Source organism: Hemicordylus capensis, chromosome 6, assembly GCF_027244095.1.
Source record: "Hemicordylus capensis ecotype Gifberg chromosome 6, rHemCap1.1.pri, whole genome shotgun sequence".
NCBI lineage: Eukaryota > Metazoa > Chordata > Lepidosauria > Squamata > Cordylidae > Hemicordylus > Hemicordylus capensis.
In genome coordinates this window covers 95,121,386-95,141,833 of record NC_069662.1, presented here as the reverse complement: position 1 = coordinate 95,141,833, position 20,448 = coordinate 95,121,386, and positions in this window count along the sequence as shown.

Here is a 20,448-nt window from a genome sequence, read left to right as displayed (position 1 = left end):
ATTCCAAACATTTTCCTTAACCCTGCTAACTGGGCAAAGAGGCACCTTTTACCGTGGTGATTCTCTTTATTTAGCAGGGGGAGAGTAACTGGCCCTGTCTACCCCCAGCACAGTACTTCCAGTGACTGCTGCTGATGTGTATCTTATGTTTCTTTTAGATTGTGAGCCCTTTGGGGACAGGGAGCCATCTTATTTATTTATTATTTCTCTATGTAAACCACCCTGAGCCATTTTTGGAAGGGTGGTATAGAAATCAAATTATTATTATTATTATCATCATCATCATCATCATCATCATCATCATGGTAGTTTTGATTATACTTCTTGTTTCTTGTATTGCAAGTATAGTTTTTAAAAATTAAACTATGGAAATGCTAATTATAAATTTAACAAACCAGTTCACCAATGTGACCCACAGCCCTGCTCTCCCCATGCCCTGCAACCAACCCAGGGATCTTAAACCTCTATCTGCTAAAGAGCTTTATTGTGCTAACACAATTTTAGGTTATTTCCCATGATGGTGCAGAACTGGTTGTCATTTCTGGGAAAAGGTCACAGCATAAAAAATATCACTTGAAAAACAGACATCTTTAAATGTAAGAAATGATCTTTAAGACACAGTACCTACTACAGCAATTTTACAAAATGAGTAACGTACATGTACATATTAGATGCATGCGCACATAAGTATAACTGTAAGTAATAGTTTTGCAGGAATTACCCAAGGAAAATGCAGGTCACACAGTGGCTGTGAAACCAATATGATACCATTTGTATTTTTGCATTTGTATTTTTACTAAGCATAGGAAAGATGCCTGCCTACTACTCTCTCCTACTCCCCCACCCAATAAAAAGATAAGTAAAGGTGTGGCATTTGTAAGAAATCCATTCTTCGATCCAGGCCTGCTTTTGAAGAGTGCTTTGTTACAACCTAACCAAGTGCTAGACTGTAGGGTGTAGCATACAGTATAACTGGTTGTCAGGATCCTCCATCTGCTTACAGTGGCTGACTTGCAGAGCAAGGTAGCGCCAGTGCAGCAAAAGGAGCAGACTAACAGCACTTCCATACTAATTACACCAATACTCTGAGAAAGGAGCCATTTTGTGCAGCCTTCAGGGACACATTTTCAGGTGACGCAGAGAGTTTCCTGGGGAAGAGGAGGTAATAAAAAAATCACCCAGTGCACTAATCTGGAAGCGCTGTTAATCTGCTCCTCTTGCTTCACTGTTGCTTCCTTGATCAGGATGTCAGTTGCCATCTTGCACTTAGCTCTGGAGATGTATTTGAGTTGAGCTGAGTCAGATTATAATTTAGGTGTGAAGCCCAAGCTGCACGGTGAGCCAGAACCAGTGTTTCTATTTCAGTCAATATCCAATTTACTCTACTTTTCTTCTGTTCAGACCATCTACTAGCTTGCATCCAAAAGGATGGGGAGTCCTGGTTTAGTGTATACAGGGGAGAATGAAGATCCATGAAATCTGATTCCTGTATTGTGTTACACTAGGTGACACTGATCATTTCACTTGAAGATGAGGAATCTCTGAGTGGAAGCAGATGAACCACATGGAAGCCATTTAAAGGTTTGTCACTTGATGGCTGTAACATGATGACATCTGGTAGGTCCACCATTACTATTACACCACAGCTGGTTAGAAATTCTAGAGAGAGTGGGGGAAACCCTGTGGCTAAAAGATGACCACTATACGTTCCACATAAATGTCTACCTCATAATTGCTGGTTGTTTCCATCCACTCTTGATCCAACAAGAGATTAAGTGGCACGCTCAATTACTGTTTTCACCTCCGTAATGCATATGTCCCTGGTTGTCAGTTGCCAACTCCTGCTTCATATATTAAGACTTCAACTCATTACTATCCAAAAATAAAACTATATTGAAGTGCAAACAGGTACAACACTAATTATGTTCTCTTAATGGGACTACTGTATGCCCCAGCTATGTAATGTCCCTGATCGTTATACCTTGCATTATTATTTCAATTATTAATTATAATAGATCATTAATTTTTTTGGTTACAAAATACCTAATTTAGGGATAAGAAAAACTGCAACCCAATGACCCTAATTGGCAACATCATAATTTGTTTTTATTTTCATAAGTTTAATGAATTGATTTAAGCCAATATAAAAAATACATGTTTTGAAGTTTGAGAGCAAGAGCAAGCGCGAGCAGTTCCTTTTCACTACTCCCAATTTTGTTAATATGTGGAAAATTTCAAGGTGGGTTTTTTTTTTAATGACTTCTGCACAGCTCAGATTAGTATTTATGTGAGTGAAACCAGTCTGCAACTGAGTTTGATAGGAAAACAATTGGAAGAGCTTTTACCCGACTGAATATACCCACTGGTTGGGACTGAACCCATCCCTAATAGATTATATCGCTGTGTCTCAAAATCTACTACCTTTGCTAAGGGACTTTCAGATAATTACTTGCCCAGAAAGTGACCACTCACCTTTGACACTGTCTGTGGCATGGAAGGCGCCAATCCATTTGGAGGCCCGACAGGCCCCTATTAATGAGGAGGAGCCAGGCTGGCGTAGGCTGAGATGGACCTTAGCCCTACAACAATGCGTTGATAAATTATTATCCTCATTGGCTGTGTCTATCCTATGGGCTGATATAATTGCAGGACAGCAAAATGCTTTTGGCCTCTCCTTTAGAGTTATACAATTGCCCCATTCTTGTTTAATTTTTATATTAATTCCTTAGTTCCACACTTAAATGACCTGGTCCTCCATGCTCCTAAATTGGCAAACAGACACATCTCAACATTACTTTATGCTGATGACATTGTCCTACTCTCACAAACTAAGATAGGGCTAAGACATGCCTTACCATCTTTGAGCTCCTATAGTGTGAAGGAGGCCTTAGAGATAAATTACTCTAAAATGAAGGTCCTGGTGTTTGCAAAACACCCAAAGAATGTTAAATGGTTTATAAATGGACATAGACTTGACCAGGTGAAGGTGTTTAAATATCTTGAGGTGGCCTTTCATTCTAGTGGGTGCTATAAAGCCCATCTTAATTTTGCCTCTCATAGTGCACAGTAGGAGGCAAACACTATTAAGTCTTTTCATTTCTCAAGGGGTGCCCTTTTCGTACCAGCAGCAATTAAACTTTTTTATGGCTAAGATATACCCGCAGATTCTTTACGGTGCACAACTTGGCCCTTATGATAACTTTACATCATTGGAAGTAGTTCAGACGAAGTTTCTAAGGGTCATCCTCCAAGTCCCCTGTGGAGTCACTAACGCTGCCCTCCGAAGAGAGGTTGGCGTTACCACATTAAAGATGAAAATCTGGTTATGTATAATTAAATTTTGGCTGCATTTGGTTTTTTTCCCCATTGGCCTTGCTCCTTTAGTATTAATTGATAGTTTTACATCTAAATGGAAAACAGTGATAAAAATGAAGCTTTAACACCTTGGTACTTCCCAGGAAGAACTCATTGGGCGGGGATTTGAGCAGGCAATCCAATTTATTAAACAACGGCTCCTAGATATAGAGATGCAAGAGGAGTGTGCTTGGCTGACAAGAGGAATGTATATAGGTCCCCAGAGTTTCAACCTTAAACCTGAAGATTATTTAGACCATATACTCCTACCCAAATTCAGGAGAGCACTGACCCTTGCCCGCGTAAATGTTCTTCCTACTGCGGTCTTGGAGGGAAAATGAAAACGACTACCTTATGCATTGCACTGCTGTCCCGGCGGCTCAGGGACATAGAGACAGCTGCCCACATAATCCTCTATTGTCAATATTATAGGGACAGTCGTTTTAAGTTCATTTTACTCCTTTTAAAGAATTGTCTTGGCCACAGCGATCATTTTTATTTAGAGTACCTGCTGTCCAATTTTAAAACTGTAATTTCTGTTAATGTGGCCAAGTTTTGCTTTATTGTTTGTAAATATCATAATGTTTGTATTGCTAATTTGCAAAGCTCGTAAAATGCAAATGTAATATATAAATTGTAATTGGCTGGTCTATGACTGTAATAAACATTATCTATCTATCTTGGAAGAGCTTTTCTCTTGACCAAGATCGTTTTATCAATGACCCTTTGACCCTTCTGTGTAAAAGTATTTTTAAAAGAATATAGAATCTTACTGAATATAAAGAACTATGGCTTTTTGTGTCATTGCAGCATCTGCTGGATTATGTTAGACAACTGTTTGATTTGATAAGAGCTATGCAATTTCCTAAAATCATAGTTCAGTAACTATGCCCCATCCTGCAGCCTCATGCTGGGGGATGGATCTTTGTCCCATTGCCTCAGTAGACAGCCACGAGGATTGCCCTGATTGAGCAGGGCTTGAGGGGAGGGTGGGGCTTGCACACCAGTTAGGCAGTTCTCCACCTCGCCTCCTCAATTTGCTCCAGCTTGGCTTCCCCTCCCTCCCATCCCTAGGGGCAGAACAGGCTTTGCTGGTCATCCTTTTGAGGGCTGAGTAGGAATTTTTGGCACCTCAAAGAACTGGCCATGTTGCGTGTGTGTGTGTGTGGGGGGGGTATTTTTGCCTACTCCATTCTGCCTTTCCTCATTTTAGTTAGCACTAGCTTTGAGTACCCGGCATTGCTCAGGCTTATGGTTTGAGTTTCTCTTTGTTATTGCATCCATATTGGTTTTGTGAATATGCCCATTGTATATCCATCTGTCTGTATGTGCAAGGTAGTTGTCGGGGCTCCCGGTTACCCTATGTTACTGGTAGGGTCCTAGGAACTCATTTTGCCAAGTTTGGTCGCAATAGCTCAAAAGGTGTTGGAATGTAAAGAGAACAGACAGACAAATGGACATTCAGTTTTATTTTAGTTAGCATTAGATCTCAACTGGGCAGGTACTGTGTGGCTGGGTGGAGGTGTAGAAGGGTTGGAGATTGGTGAGCACCCTTAGGCAGTAAAAGAGGCTTTGTGGCTCGGGGACTTTGATTCGCCATGATACCTGCTTCAGGGCTTCACAAGCCTTAAAGGCTGTGTGGCTTGGGGAGTGTGACGTTGCCCTGACCCCTTTTGGGTTGGCAGTGATGGAGATGAAGCAGTTTTGCACTGCTTCTATCCTTCAGTCAGGGTGTGTCGCCCATTCAAGGCATGGGGGAGGACATTAACATTTGAACACAGCCTTGGTTAGGCCCTCACTGCTGGGAGGTGGAGTTTTGTTCCACAAGCAGTTCACTGATTTCATCATTTAATAAAGTTGTGGCCCTTTTACCCAAGTTGAACTTTTCTGTGTCTTCCTTGTGGCTGAGGTGTAGGGGCAATGTCACCATCAAACTGAAGTAGTTAAAGTTGTCCGCAAAAGTGTTGCTAAATTTAGTATTATTTGTTTATTTTAAGCATTTTTACTCCACTCTTCAGCTGACAACAAAACTGTTAGAGAGACTTAAATAAATAAATAAAATAGCAAATCAGGCTGACATCCAGATTATACTGCAGTAGTGCAAATGTGTTGCGATAATGCATGAATTATGTAATAGCTAGTTCCATTTGTGTTCCAGGCAGACTAGTGCAACAGACTGGTGCAACAGAATATTCTTACCTATGGAAGTAGATACATCATGTTCCACTACCCTTGTTGTACAACTGTAATGACTGCACAAGCAGACTGGAAATGCAAGAGCTGGTGCAACTTTGTTCATTTTGCTAGCACAGCACAGCATTAGTCTGGATGTCAGCCAATGAAAATGATAAAAAGGTTTCCTCCTCCACCTCCTCCTCCACCACCTTCTCTGTCTTCTGCCTATGAGGTTGTTGATGGTACTGCTGGCCTCTGTGGGAAGAGGAGAGGCCCACTCTCTGCTGGAGAATCAACAATAGGAAATGAAGGTGGTGATGGTGACATTTGACCTAGATAGTTTCAGCAGGAGGGACAGATGGTGAGGGACAGTAGTGCTACTACTGCTAGTACTTCTTTCACCATATAGCTGGAAAATAATTGCTTTCTGACTTTTCCCCTTCTTTCTGAGTTTGTACTATTTCTTTTTCAGTCTAACTACAAAGAATAAGACATTTAATTTAATAATTCCTAATAAGAAAATAGAATTAAGTAGATTTTCTTTCCTGGAAGGAGAAAAGGTTATTCTGCTTTATTGGTGCAATTCATAATATTCATTGTGTTTCTGTTCTCAAGAGCAACTTAGGACTACATTAACTGCAGGATGTTTATGCTGATTGCTATCAGTTGCTACATGTTCAACATTTTGTTAACAGCGATCATATTCTCACTCTGGTTACACATTGGTAATTTTCTTTTAAATCATTGCTTATATAAACTTCCATGAATATGAAATGGATGGTTATAAAAACTATTGCTTAACTCATCTTGTGGCACATCCAAACCACTGAAATTATATTGAGAAACTGACTTTAGTTGATGATTAGAAAAACATCGATAGGACAAATGATTTTTAAAATGAGGCCTATGAAATTAACGTTTGAATGCAAAAGCTGACATTTAGGATTCTAACATGGTGGTTCTTACCCCTGTTAAGCTGCAAACATTTTCAGTCTAAGATTCTGCTTAGACGGAAATGTTGACATAAATGTTGAACAGGCTGTGATAAATCTCTTATCCACAGATGATGGTCATGCATAGCTGCTGATTGTTTTTGGAGAAAGGTTCCAATGATATAAATAGGAATGATTACCAAGTGTTCCAGTTCTGCTTCCTAAATTTCTGCCCAAATTCTGAAGTTTCATATTACCTGGCCCTATTTCCAAGTGGAACTGATGCACTAGGATTAGCCCTATCAACTAGGAAAAGAGGAATCATTTAAAGAGGTAGTTTTCATATATTTAGCAGAAGGAGAGTAATTTTCCCAATGCAGTGGTTGTTGCTGGCCTGTTCTTTCTGGGGTTTTATGGGGAAGGAGTTAGGGGTTGTATGAGCCGTTTTGGGACGGGGGACATTTTCTTATATCTTTTGCTCTGTAAACCACTTTGATAACTTTTTTGGGTTCAAAAGTGGTATATAGATATTTTTTAATACTAGTAATAAAAATTCTATCACCTGTATCAAGAAGTGCAGATGTCCAAGAACTGACAAGCTGCTGGGCTGCTCTGAGCTGGCCTCAGTTACAGTGGCAGCAGAATTCGGATGACATGATGGCCCCTTCCAACCTTGGTTTGCTGCGACAAAACCAAGGAGAAAATGAAGGTTCAAGTTCAGTTTTGCGACTGGAAATGGTGCTACGGTTGGGTAATGCAATGGCAGGATCACAAATCTGGATGATCAGTAACATGATCAGTGATGCATATTGGGGCAAAAAACCCAACACCCGGCTTCACATATTCGCTGATGGGGTATGAGCTGTCAGTGTCTGACCGGGAGAGGGATCTTGGAGTCATGCTGGACAACACTTTGGAAGTGTCAACTCAGTGAGCAGCATTGGCAGCTGTGAAAAAGGCCAATTCCATGCTTGGAATCATTAGGAAGGGGTTTGAAAATAAAACTGCTAATATTATAATGCCCTTATACAAAACTATGGTGCAACTACATTTTTAATTCTATGTACAGGTCTAGTCATTATATCTTAAGAAGGACATTGTAGAGCTGGAAAAGGTGCAGAAGAGGATGATCAGGGGCCTGGAGCACCTTTCTTATGAGGCAAGGCTACAGCATTTGTGGCTTTTTAGTTTGGAAAAGAAGCTACTAAGGGGAGACAGATAGAAGTGCAGAAAGTTATGCATGGAGCAGAGTAAGTGGACAGAGAGAGGAATTTCTCCCTCTCACATAACACTAGAACCAGACATCATCCCATGAAAATGATTGCCAAGAAATTTAGAAACAACAAAAGTATTTTTTCACACAACACATAACCAACCTATGGAATTCTCTGCCACAAGATGTGGCAGCCAACAGCCTGGATGGCTTTAAGAGGGGTCTAGATAAATTCATGGAGGACAGGTCTATCAATGGCTACTTGTCCGAGGGCTATAGGCCAACTTCAGCCTCAGAGGAAAGATGCCTCTAAATACCACTTGCAGAGGAGTAACAGTAGGAGAGAGTGCATGCCCTCTTGCCTATGGGCTTCCCAGAGGCATCTGGTGGGCCACTTTGTGAAACAGTATGCTGGACTAGATAAGCCTTGAGTCTGATCCAGCAGAAATTTCTTGTGTTTGTATGATCCTCTGCAATGTTGAACTCCAATTTTGTGTTATGTCCGAAGGTAGCCATTTTGTTGAACCCCAACCTGACTTGTACCAGACTCAAAGGGATCTGAGGTTGACATGCCTGTTTGAGTGGGGCAGTTTGAACGTTGACCCATATTCTTGAACCCTATTGGCATCCCTGCTCAAAATTGCTGGGCTCAATTTGGATTGAGCCCCGGGTTTCACGTATAGTAATTTGAAAATTGACTTTTATAGCAATTTGAAAATCTCTGTGTTTTCACAGAACTGATACCCCTTCATAATATAGAAACTGTTTGACATAAAAACTGGCTTTGAGTATGAATTAAAAGGAGCTACAACCAGTGGAATTTGTTCATTGATTTGGAACTCATAGATTTGATTCCTGACTCTGGACCACCTTTGCTCTTTTGAACTGCATGGCTACTACCTTCACTTTCAAGACACGTGGCAAGCCATCCTCAATGTTCCTTCAAAAAACCAGCATGTCCTTGCCCACCATTAATGGGCCCAGCGGGTCAGAAGACTGCTTGTGGCTCAGTGTCCAGCTAATTTTGTTATAACTGCAGTATGGGAATAATTGGTCTATTTGCTTCCTGCCTTGTAAATAGGCTTGTGGATCAACATTCAATATCTCACTTGAAAAAAAAAGAAATATTTCTAGCTTCAAATAAAAGTGTTTATTTTCATTGATCCTCCCGGCTGCTTGGCGTTAGGATACCTCATTCTACATCTTAATTGATATCTGACCTTTTCTCCATCTGTTCTGTACCACAGAGCACATTGTCTCTCTTGTAATTACATTTGTGCCATAAAAGATCTAAATAGTTATTGACAATTCACAATAGAATGTGATCTTTACAACTTCTTAATCCATCAGCCAGTTATGGTTAGCCATGCTTTAAGCCTAACAGTTTAATACACCAACAGGCCATAAAAAGCAAGGAGGCAATTTCTCTTGTGCACGCTCAATTGAAGTGAACAGGGAATGCACAATATACAATTCAGTACTCCAAAAACCTTCAGTTTAAGATAAGAATTAAGATACTTTACATTTTCACACATGCTCTAAAAAGAATGGAAATTGCAACTTAAGGTGCCCATCTTAACTTCTGCGCCATATATGGTGCAGGGAATTAACACTCTGAGCCATCTTATTTATTTATTATTTCTCTGTGTTAACCGCCCTGAGCCATTTTTGAAGGGCGGTATAGAAATCGAATTAATAATAATAATAATAATAATAATAATAATAATAATAATATAAGCTGTAAAGACTTTGTACAGTCTGGTATATGATTATAGCTTTAGAAATGAGGCTCCATGCACCCACACTTTGCTTTGATCAGAGATGCATCAGACAGAAATTCATCAGGGGCATCTCTAGGAAGTGATTAGGCAAACTGCACTTGTTAAATGTCTGCCTGGATGCATCCCTCCAGCTGAAAGACCAAGGTAAAGTGTGGGTGCATGGAGCTTCATTTCTAAAGTAATCATCATATACCAGATTGCACAATGCTTTAAAAAGGGAAATCTGATTAGACCCTATGGGGAAGAGCTTACCCAAACCACAAGGTAGAACTTCCTGATGTTGAACACCAAAAACTTTGTAGAACCTTCAACCAAGATAGCCACACTCCCCCCCCCACATGAAAATGCACAATTAAATGAAAATAGTAGATTCAGTAATAGTACAGTGTGACCCCACCTCATGATTATCCAGCAGTGAATGGAAAAACAAGAAGCAGGTAATTTGTGTTCACTTTAAATCTCAACTTGGTTTTTTCTTTTTCTTAAAAAAAACAAACACAACAATGATAATTAAAAACAACAAATGCTTTAAAATGTGTCCAAAACCAGAGATTCTCTTCTCAGAAATTTCTGATAATCCTCACAGTTCTGCTTGATGCAATTTCCTTCAGGAAGCTGTTATCAGCAAAATAATATAAAAGTTGTACACAAGTGAAGTAGCCCCCCCCTCTCTCTCTCTCTCTCTCTCTCTCTCTCTCTCACACACACACACACAGAGCAGCCATTCACACACACAACCACACACTGTAGCGATTCACACATACAGCAGCGGTACACACACACACACACACACACACACACACACACACACTCTGCAGGCATTTACACACACATACTGCAACCACACACACACACACGGTTCCCACGATCAGTGGGAGCCTCCTGGGGAGGGTAGACGAGCAGGCAGTCTACTCCAGGCGGCCAAAGCAGCTGCCCACATGACTGCCAGCTCCGTTACGGAGCCGGCAGGGGCTGGGAGGATCAGGGGCCACGCGGCCCTGGAAGTTCCAGTATGCCCTGCACGAGCACACAGGGCATGCTGGAGACACCCCTGTTATGAACAGTCTATAACATATCAGAACTAGAGGTACCAACTCAGAAGTATGTGAAACATAGGCCTGTGTCTGATTTCATTTCTTTATATTAAGAGTTCAATTAGACCTGCCTGGGCAATGCTTGGTAATTGATTTGTAGAGGCAGGGGTAATCTAGCATTGTTTATCAGGGTTTGCGGAAACTCACTGAGACAATGGGTCAGGCTTAATTACCAGTCTCACACTGCTGAAATTAACCTGTGTCCAGTAACAGGATGCTTCTGCCTTAAGTCAAATGTGTTGATTAACGTGCCTCACTCATGCTTACCCTTTTGATGATACTTTGAATATTCTTTTGTTGCAAATACACACTAGATAGAGGTATACAAAAAATAATGTCTCACACAAATAGAACTAACTCCCTCTCACTAATTGCTAACTTTTAACACCTTCTGGGACCAGGCTAGCACATCTGGGATGCAGATTTGCTTTTGGACTTTGTCCCCTCCTCAAGATAACAGCTAACAGGAGATAAGAGTGAGATCTCTCTGGACTGATCAAATATCCTGAGCTAATTTTGGTAATTAAAAGACAATATTCCAATGATAGCAGGAATAAATGCCTTTTGTGATCCAGAAGACTAAAAAGGGACATCAAAGGATGGAACCACTATAAGAAGGAGTCTCTGGACATGGCAGTTTAGCAGTTCTGTGCCTATGGGCATTCTGCTCACACGCTAGCTCTCTTGTGCCTACAGCAAGATTTGCTCAGGAACTCTGCTCATGAACAGGAACTGTCTGTGACTTCTACTGTGCAGTGAGAAGTCAAGACTTTTCCCCAGCCATGGCACCTTCACTCTCTGCCTCGCTCTGAGCAAACTGTCTGCTTGACCACCGGAAGCCAGACCATCGCTCTGTTGCTGCTCCCAGCTACAGTCTCTCCTCTTCAGCTGAAAGATCCATCATTCTCAAGCCTGGGTAAATATGCAGCTCATACAAACCTGGAATTCCCCCATCCCTTCCCCTTCTCCTACACCCTTCACCTCTCCCCCCTACTAATTTCTGAACCCCCAAAACCATACCAGCCCTGAGCCTTCCTTCCTCCCTCCCCCTTTTTCCGCCTGTATCTAGACTGTACTAGGCTCTAGGAAGATTTAATTGCACGCACATATGTCAGTTAGGCACACTGGGTGGAATATATTGGTACTGGTTAAGATCTTCTGTTTAAATACTGTTGCTAATATTAATAGAGTGTTCTGCTTTCTGCTTTGCTAGATTATGTTGTTAGTCTTTATACTCAATAAAGCCCATTGAATCCTTCTGAGTAGTTTGATCTCCTTTCCTTCATTGCTTCCAGATCATACGTGGTCATCAATATAAAAGAACTTGGTCCAGACCTGTTTTGTATACTAGCTAATGAGCATATTTAGTATATAGATCAGGCCTGGTCTGTAACAGCCCCGAGCTGGGAGGTTGCTTTTCAGCCTCCCAGTCGGGGGAGGGGGGGGTCAAGGGTCTACTCGTGATGAGGCGCAGAGCCACGCTGCGGCAATACACAATTAGAAAAATCGGGTTTGCAGAGCACTCGCTCCGCAAACCTGGTTTAAAGGCAGGGGTAGTTTAGCAGGTTACCCACTGAAGAACCACTGGGCTCGCAGCCAAGCCCGGTGGTTCTCATGATGGGAGGAAATCGGGCTAGCCTCCACTAGCCCTATTTTCTCCCCTTACGTGAATAGCCTCACACACTGCAGTGTAGAGGATCCCAGAGGAGTCCTTCTAAACCTTGCTAAACAGAGCATGTCTCCTCACCACCACCATGTACACCAGTCTGCACAGAGCAGTGCCCTGGTTTGGGCTGCAGGTCGGGATGAAGTGCATCGGGATGAAATGGATGAAAGTGGCTTTGAAGAACTGACCAAGGAGTAACCACTGACCAGAGTTGTGTGGGGAATTCTCTGTGGTGAGAGAATCCCTTTTTCATTATAGCAGAGTGCACAGCGGAATTTACTTAGGCATGCGTGTATGCTGAGAGTAAAGTAACTTGGAGCCAATTCATAGTTTCAAATCAATGTATAAGGCATTTATTAAGGAACTCCATTCTAGATAGGAAAGTGAGGAGTTAGGATCTCTAATCTATCTATCTATCTATCTGGATGCAGATGGATTCTGCATCTTCTCTGCACACATGGTGCAGGGAGAGGAGCTTGCCATGTTGCAAGGTAGAAAGACAGGAAGAAAAGAGAGAGAGGAAGGAAGTCACCCTGAGATTAGCAATCTACATTCCAAAGGGATAGTGTCAGAGAAGTAGAGAAGGGATGACCAATGTCTTGACCCTCTAGCCCTCTGACTCACTAGTCTGTCCCCCACTGTCTGAGACAAGAGACAGCGCAAAGTCCTTAACTTCCAACAAATTGAACAGCTCTTTTTCTAAGGCAAAGGAGCAGTATTAAAAGGTATAGCTGCAGTGGGGGGAGGAAAGAAGAGGGCAGGGAAGGAAACTGAAGGGCTGTGCTCGCAAGGCTCGGACAGAAAAGGAGCTGACTGCCATACTGGTTGTGGACAATGCTGTGGGCAACACAGCTTCAAAAGTCCTCCTTCACAGACACTTTTAGCAGAAAAGACTCATTTTTCAGCCTCTCAAAATGCAATTTTGAGGATCAATTGTGAAAGAACCATCGATTGCGTCCCAGAGGGATATACAAAAGGTACTTTTCTGGCATGCAGTCTAAAGGCTGAAACTATGCAAATGGACTACAGAATCATTTAAATGTCATTTTCCCAGTCTGAAAGAACATCACCAACCCTTTGAACCCCTTTTCAAAAGAGAGAGAAATTGAACTGCTATATCTAAACCATTTTTCAGTGGGTCAGCTTTTCAGGGGAAGTGTCTCTTGTCACCTAGTAAATTGGTGCTGCTGGCCAGGCAGTTCGGACAAATGATTTTGATTTTATAAGCAATAGAATATTCAGGGCTTATAATGGTGGAATGTTGAAATTACTCTCCGTCTTAACTATACTGACATGACTGTACCAGTATAATAATGTTTTCATTCAGTTCCCATTCATTGCAAGGGGCTTATGCATAATCATGGTAGATCATGTCCCAGTAGATCAGTGGCTATTTTCATTGGCTGGAAAAGTAGTCCTCAGTTGGTGGTTGTTCATTTGGCACTTGATTATGAGGTGAGACAGTGGATTTTCTAATCGGGAACGAAAATGAGCAACTTGTGAAGCCATCATAGTATAGTGCTTAGAGTGTTGGACTAGGACCGGGAAGACCCGCGTTCAAATCCCCATTCAACCATGAAACTCACAGGGTGACTCTGAGCCAGTCATGTATCTCTCATCCTAACTTACCTCACAGGGTTGTACCTGGGTCTTAGGTAAGATAATATATCTCAGGAGTGCCCTGTTGGGTTGCAAGGATTTTGAATATGGCTTTTTGACTGATGGGATGGTGCCAACTCAGTACATACTTTGCTGTGTATGTTACAGTTTGTATTACTTTGATTTTTGTTCAAGTCCAGTGCTAGAATTGGATTTTGGTAAGTCTGTTCAGAAAAATAATATAATGAGTAGTCACTAGCAAGGATTGATGGTGCACAAATAAGAATCCAGTTTCTATGCTATGCTAGAGCATAGCCATTTAGGGTCAGGCTACAGCTGCACCCCCTTGTGAGATATGACTAACTAGCTAGGATATGGCTATGCACTAGCTGTGCATGCTTATAGAGTAGCAAGTCCCACTGAATTCAAGAACTCCCTATCAAGGCAGCATGCATAGAAGCACAACTAGGTGCTTCTTAGAACATGGCCTAATATGCTGAGCAACCTAGAAATGAGATACTTTTTCTGATTTGCTTTGTAGATTTCTATCACATGTTTCTACTGAACATGGAATCATCACCTTTCTAGTGTTTTCTGCTGCTTCAAACCAGGAAAACACCCTGGCAACTTGATCCTATGCCTTTAATGCCACCACGATGAGGCAAAGCAGACCAGGTAGGAGCCAACAGAACATTGGATCAGTTGACCCTGATCCCTTGGAGCAACTGACACCTGGCCACTAAGCAATTATTTCCAGGGTTGGGAGATAAACAACAGCCCCTCACTGTGTCCCCATTTCCATAGGCATAAGAGGGAGCTCATGACAGCTGGAAGAACAGAGAAGGCCCAGGCCTGCACAGCATACAATCCGTGGGCCAGATGCAGCCCACAGGAACTTTTTTGCTGGCCTGCAGGTAGGAATATCCTGAAGCAAAAGCAAGAGCCATGAAGAGCTCTTGGCCTGTCACACTCATGAGCAGCAGAGGCTTAATGCAGTTAGATGCTTGAGACTGGATGTCCCCTGCTTCTGGGCCGGAGCCCAATGACACCATCCATCTTTCTCCTCACCTTTGCCCCTGACTCTGATTCTCTGCCCCCTCAATTTCATTAATATTCTTAATAATTATTTTTGATGTAATAATTAATGTGCTGAAATTTGACCTCAGCCCCCATGCACCAATTCATAGTTGGATCGAACCCACTGAAGCATTTGAGTTGTGCACCCCTGATCAGGTGCGGAGCCAGCTGAGCGGTGGCCTGTGTCCAGCCCCGCTCGACAGCCCCGCTCCAATACGCCCATGCGCGTGATATCATGCCCACGGGTGCGTTGCTTGGGCTCCAGAGGAGCCCAGTGTGAATTTTCCCCTCCCATGCCCAGTCCACCGAGAGCGCAGGCGAACTCTTCGCCAGTTATTTCAGGCAGCGCCAACTGCCCGATAGAACGTTTTCCTCTTCTTCTCCCTCTCTGGAGGGAGAGAAAGGGGAAAACATCCTATCAGGCAGCTGACGCTGCCTGAAATGATAGGCTGAGAGCTCGTTCGGGCTCTTAGCAGCCCAGGCCATGCCCCCTTGTCACGTCACGTCATGCAAACAGGCGTGGGAGTGGGGAGTTCCAAGCCATGGAGCATCTGCGGCCTTTCCATTGGTGGCCCGGGTTCTTTGAACCCGTTCGCCCAATGGTGGCTCTGCCCCTGCTCCTGATCTAGCCCATGCTCCTCCAATTTTGTCATGGTGAGGTCAAACAGACCAACCAGGAGCCAGGAAGATGATTGCTGTTTTGTTGTTGATTTCCTTATTTAATTGTATTGTGAGTCAATTTGCAAGCCACCTTAGGCACTCTTTGAATTGAGTGGTTGGGTTTTAAAATAAATAAATAAACTGAGAGCTTGTAGATGTAGGTGGAAACTATTGCTTTGCTAATGTGTATCAGAACTGAAGAGTTTGTAGGCAGCCCAGAAGATTTAGGCACAGTAGCGGCCCCAAACATGTTGGTGGCTGAAGGAAAGCATCAAATGTCACTGCTCAATTTGTGTACCCCACGTATGCACACTCACAGACACTATTCTTACAAGCATCCTAACTCAGGCTAGGGCAGCCCAGCCTGGGTTAGGCTGCTCATGTGGAGTGCCAGGATCACTCCTAATCCTGGCGCTTCCACTCCACCGAACCCAACTTTTAACCCCAGGGCCTTTAGCCAGAGTTAAGGGTGCTAGCGTACCCAGGTCGTGTTTATTCTTTGGCTGTACACAACCCAAGCATACACAGAATCAGCCACCTAGAGCGTCTGACTCCCGAGCAAATCTCCCAGGGCACCACACTCATTGTGTGGTGCCTTGTGGGATTCCTGGAGGCTGGGGAAATGAGTCCCAGCCAGTGATCCAAGCTGCTCAGAGCAGAGTGAAGAATGTTGGGGGGTGGGGAGAGAAATAGGTCCATCCCTGCCTGCCAGCCCTCCCTGCCCCTAGTATGGTTGTGTGCATGGCCTTACACTCTTGTCCCCCACCCTCTTATCTGGCTGCTTAGCTGGGGCGGGTGACCTCTGCTTTTTCCTGCTGGGATGAGTGGCAGATACAGGCTACATCACCTGGTCATGGTGGTCACAGGCAGTTATTGCAGCTGCTTGGTGTCTGTGGTGACAACAGCAGTGATGGTTGCCAGATTGTGTGTATCCAGCAGGGAGCAAATGGCTGCACCTCCTCATCCTCACACACACAATTGAAAAGATACAGAATAGGGAGAGGACAAGGAAGTGCAGAAAGAGAAGGGGGAAGAACGCCACTCATAGAGTTGGCTATAGATACCCCTCTTATGTGATGCCACTGACAGCATCAGGAGCAAGCAGATGAGAAAGTGAGTGGATGAATGACAATGGAGTTTTCAAATCTATCACTTCAACCCACTTCACCTTTCTGTATGTTAGAGCCAGATCTTGGATTATAGATGGAAATGAGTAATTCACAGTGGACAGTTACTTCAGGGTGACATGGTGGATCCCCATGTTGGATTTGAGTAGGGCAGATATGGGGGGACCAAAATCAGTGGCATTAGGCAAATCAAAGTTTGACAGACTTTTTGCATAACATCATACAATGAATACCCAGAGACATGCGATTGTGAAAACTGGTAACCTTTGGAGTCAAGGGGTCATGAAAGTCTATCCTGTATTGACCTCTGTGACCTTCAGTGTTGAGGTATCTAATCCACTGAATTTGCTGAGGTTCTTATTAATGGAAGCCAAAAAAGTTTGTGTTAGTGTTCATTATGATTGTGAAGTCTCATGATTTAAAGTAAGAATGACATACTATAATTTAGGTTGCTCATATTAAAAAATACTCCAGTCAGAGGTGGATCTGAGGCATAGGAAATTTCAGCCCAAAGGCTAGTCTAATCAAATGAAATCTTATTAAAGACAGTGTACAAAATCTCACAAAATAGGTGCAGATATATCCCATGTATTTGTGTCATCGTCTTTCTTATGGCAAGAGAAGTCAGAGTTCAGGAATGACTTGGAGATTCTTACTTTTTGGGCTGAGATCATTAATGGATGGTTCATTTATTCCTGTGGGAGGGCAGAGCTGAAGCAGATGGTATTACTCTTGGATTTCTCTGGATGTAGAATGGCATGATAGACACACAGGAGGCTGTTTGACCTGACTGATCCAATAGATGTGCATTCACATCTGCAATGCACGGAAGCTGCTGTTAAAAATGACTAGGAGAATTTTCAAGAGGAAAATGGGTTGGCTGAGAACCAAAGATTAATGTGACTCCAAAGAACCTAGAATAAATTTCCCTTGACGACAATCCTGGAGCTGTGCAATTTTTCATATATTGAATACGTCTGCTATTGTTTGAGTTTGTTTTTGTCATAAAGCAACAGCAAAAGATCTATATTCGGCTTGAAGCTATATTCATTGTAAGTATGGAGTGGCAAACTCTACTCAGGCATTCAAAAGTGTGGATCCGGAATTGTTTCATTGACTTCTCCAGGCAGCAGGCAGATGAAGATGGATTTGAAGCTAATGAAAGGATAGTAGTAACATGTAAGCTCTACAAGACATTTTTAATATACAAATAAATTTCTGCTGAGCTCAGGCAGCGCGGTGTCAACATCCAGAGTCAGGGCAAACAAGGTTAGAAGGGCCTAGGAGCATTGGGGAAAATGTGTAGAATTAATGAAAGTGCTCGCTATAGAGTTGCCGCCGGAAGGCAAGGTTGATGCAGTTAAGTCAAAGTACTAATCCAATTGAAACAGATTGAGTCCCATTCATTTCAATAGGGCTACATAAACTTAACGAGATTGTGGGTGGGGCTGCCAGTCACTGCTGAAGATGCAGAGGTCTAATTATCCTGGTCTGCTCATAAACAGGGCTATGTAAAAAGCCAACACAGGGTACTATCTTTATTAGCTCAGACTATGTCACAAAGTGGTTAGCAAGCCTTTCAGTTCTCTGTAACTCTTAGGCTTGGTGTTAAGCAAAACCAAGGGATGGGGACTGGAGACAAAGCTGGGCAGGATGGAAAGGCCCCAAATTTGCAATAATCAGCTTGAAATAGAATGCAATAAGTTTTGTGCAGACTTAATTTGATTAATTAAAATTGTGGATTAATTAATAAGTTGTGGAGTGTACTCCATTGCTTGCGGAAGTTCCATAGTTCAGTGGTAGAACATATGTTCTGCATGCAAGAAGTCCTGGTTCAATCCCTGCCATCTCCACATAATGTATAAACAAATAGATAGTGGGAACTTTTCTCCCAGGGGAAAAAGCAGTTGTGGAGTGTCTGTCTGATTTAGACTGCGACCATAGTGGGAGTAAACTCCCCCTTCCACCATGGATCTAGTCTCCAGATCTGGACCCCATGTGGCTGCTTCATATAATCTGAGTCTTGTTCAGCTTGGCCTTGGGCCAGCCAAATCGCTCACTGATAACACCATATCACTTCCAGCTCCACCTGTTTACTTGTGCCCAATGTGTTGCAGAGTGTTGAGCAGCAAGGAGCTTTATGTTAGATTACTGGTGACATCAAGTAACTATTTCAAGGCAAATTGAAATACTATGCTATATAGTATACTATACTATATAGACTCAAAAAGGTTTTTTCCATTTTGGTCAATGGCAGAGGAAGAAGAAGAAAGAAGAAGAAGAAGAAAATATATATCCGTATTCTGTATGTTTGTTACGTCATTATTTCAATGTAATGAAAAAGGGTTTTAAGTCATTCATTCATTTTTAGACACTGCCGTGTTTCAGACAATATGTCTAGACCCCACCCCAACATGATGCTAGACAAGTGCACATATGAGTGCACATGCCCACCTTCTCTTGTCTTGCTGTCTTGCAGCCTCATAATTGCACGTGGGCAGTGGTTCATCCAAATGGCCCTTCATACACAATGAGTCTGTTCACACAAGCAGCCCTACCTGGGCTTGCACAACTCTACCTGGGTAGGGCAGCTCATGTGGAACACTGGGATCAAGCCCCCCACTGGGTAGCCCAATTTTTTTTACTCAGGCTGTTACCAAGGTAGAAGGGAGTGAGCTCCCTGCAGCCCGAGCAGCCGCAGAGCCAGGCGCCTAGACTGCTTGGCTGTGGGGAAATCCCCCAATGCACTGTGCTCCTCACACAGTGCATTGTGAGTTCTTTGGATGCTGGGCTGCATTTCCCTGGCCTCCAGATTGCCGCACTTCTCCCAGCAGCACTGCTCATGTAGGCACACAAGTGGTGCTGCCAAGAAGACGATGAGGATCGTCGGGGGGGTGGGGTGTGTGTGTGTGATCCTGCCTTCCCCACTGCCCTCCCAGGCCCTGCACCATTAGGTTGTATGAACAACCTTATAGTATAGGATGCAGAATGCCAAACTGCGGGGTGGGGATAAGATGTATGGGCTTATGTCCTGCAAGGCTAGTTTGGACATATTGTCAAAACTGATCCATCATCAGTTCAACACTGATCCTGGCAGGAAGCTCTGTTAGAATTCCCTCCCCTTATTTTTGCTGTGAAGTTGCTATGGAATGGATGTTCCTCATGGAATTATGATATCAGCAGTATTGTTTCAAAGAGTATTCAGAATTAAACTACATAACCTGATAAATAAGAAGTAGTTTTAATTGTTAACTGTTTGGCTTCCTTTACCAGTTTGTTGCAAGACTTGAAGACATGGTGCAGCTGCTCCTTCCATTTCCACCGCCCCCCACAGTTATGCAAACCAGAAATGACATTTAAAAACAAACAAACAAACAAACAAACAAACAAACAAACAAACAAACAAACAAACCACAATCCCATTTTTAGAAATACAGGTTGAAGAACTGAAGAAAAACCCTACTGCTGAAGTTCTGTAATTATTTACTTTGGCACAGCCCAAAGAATTACTCAGTGAAGTGAGTGCCTTGACTATTGTGAGATTCGTCATAGGAGTGTCTTGGCTAGACTGTACTTATTTAGTAAAAAGGTTTCTTCTACCAGCTCATGGTAGACATCTACCAACTTATACAGTAGGTCACAGAATATAAGAACATAAGAATAGCCCTGCTGGATCAGGCCCAAGGCCTATCTAGTCCAGCATCCTATTTCCCACAGTGACCCACCAGATGCCTCTGGGAAGCCCACAGGCAAGAAGTGAGGGCATGCCT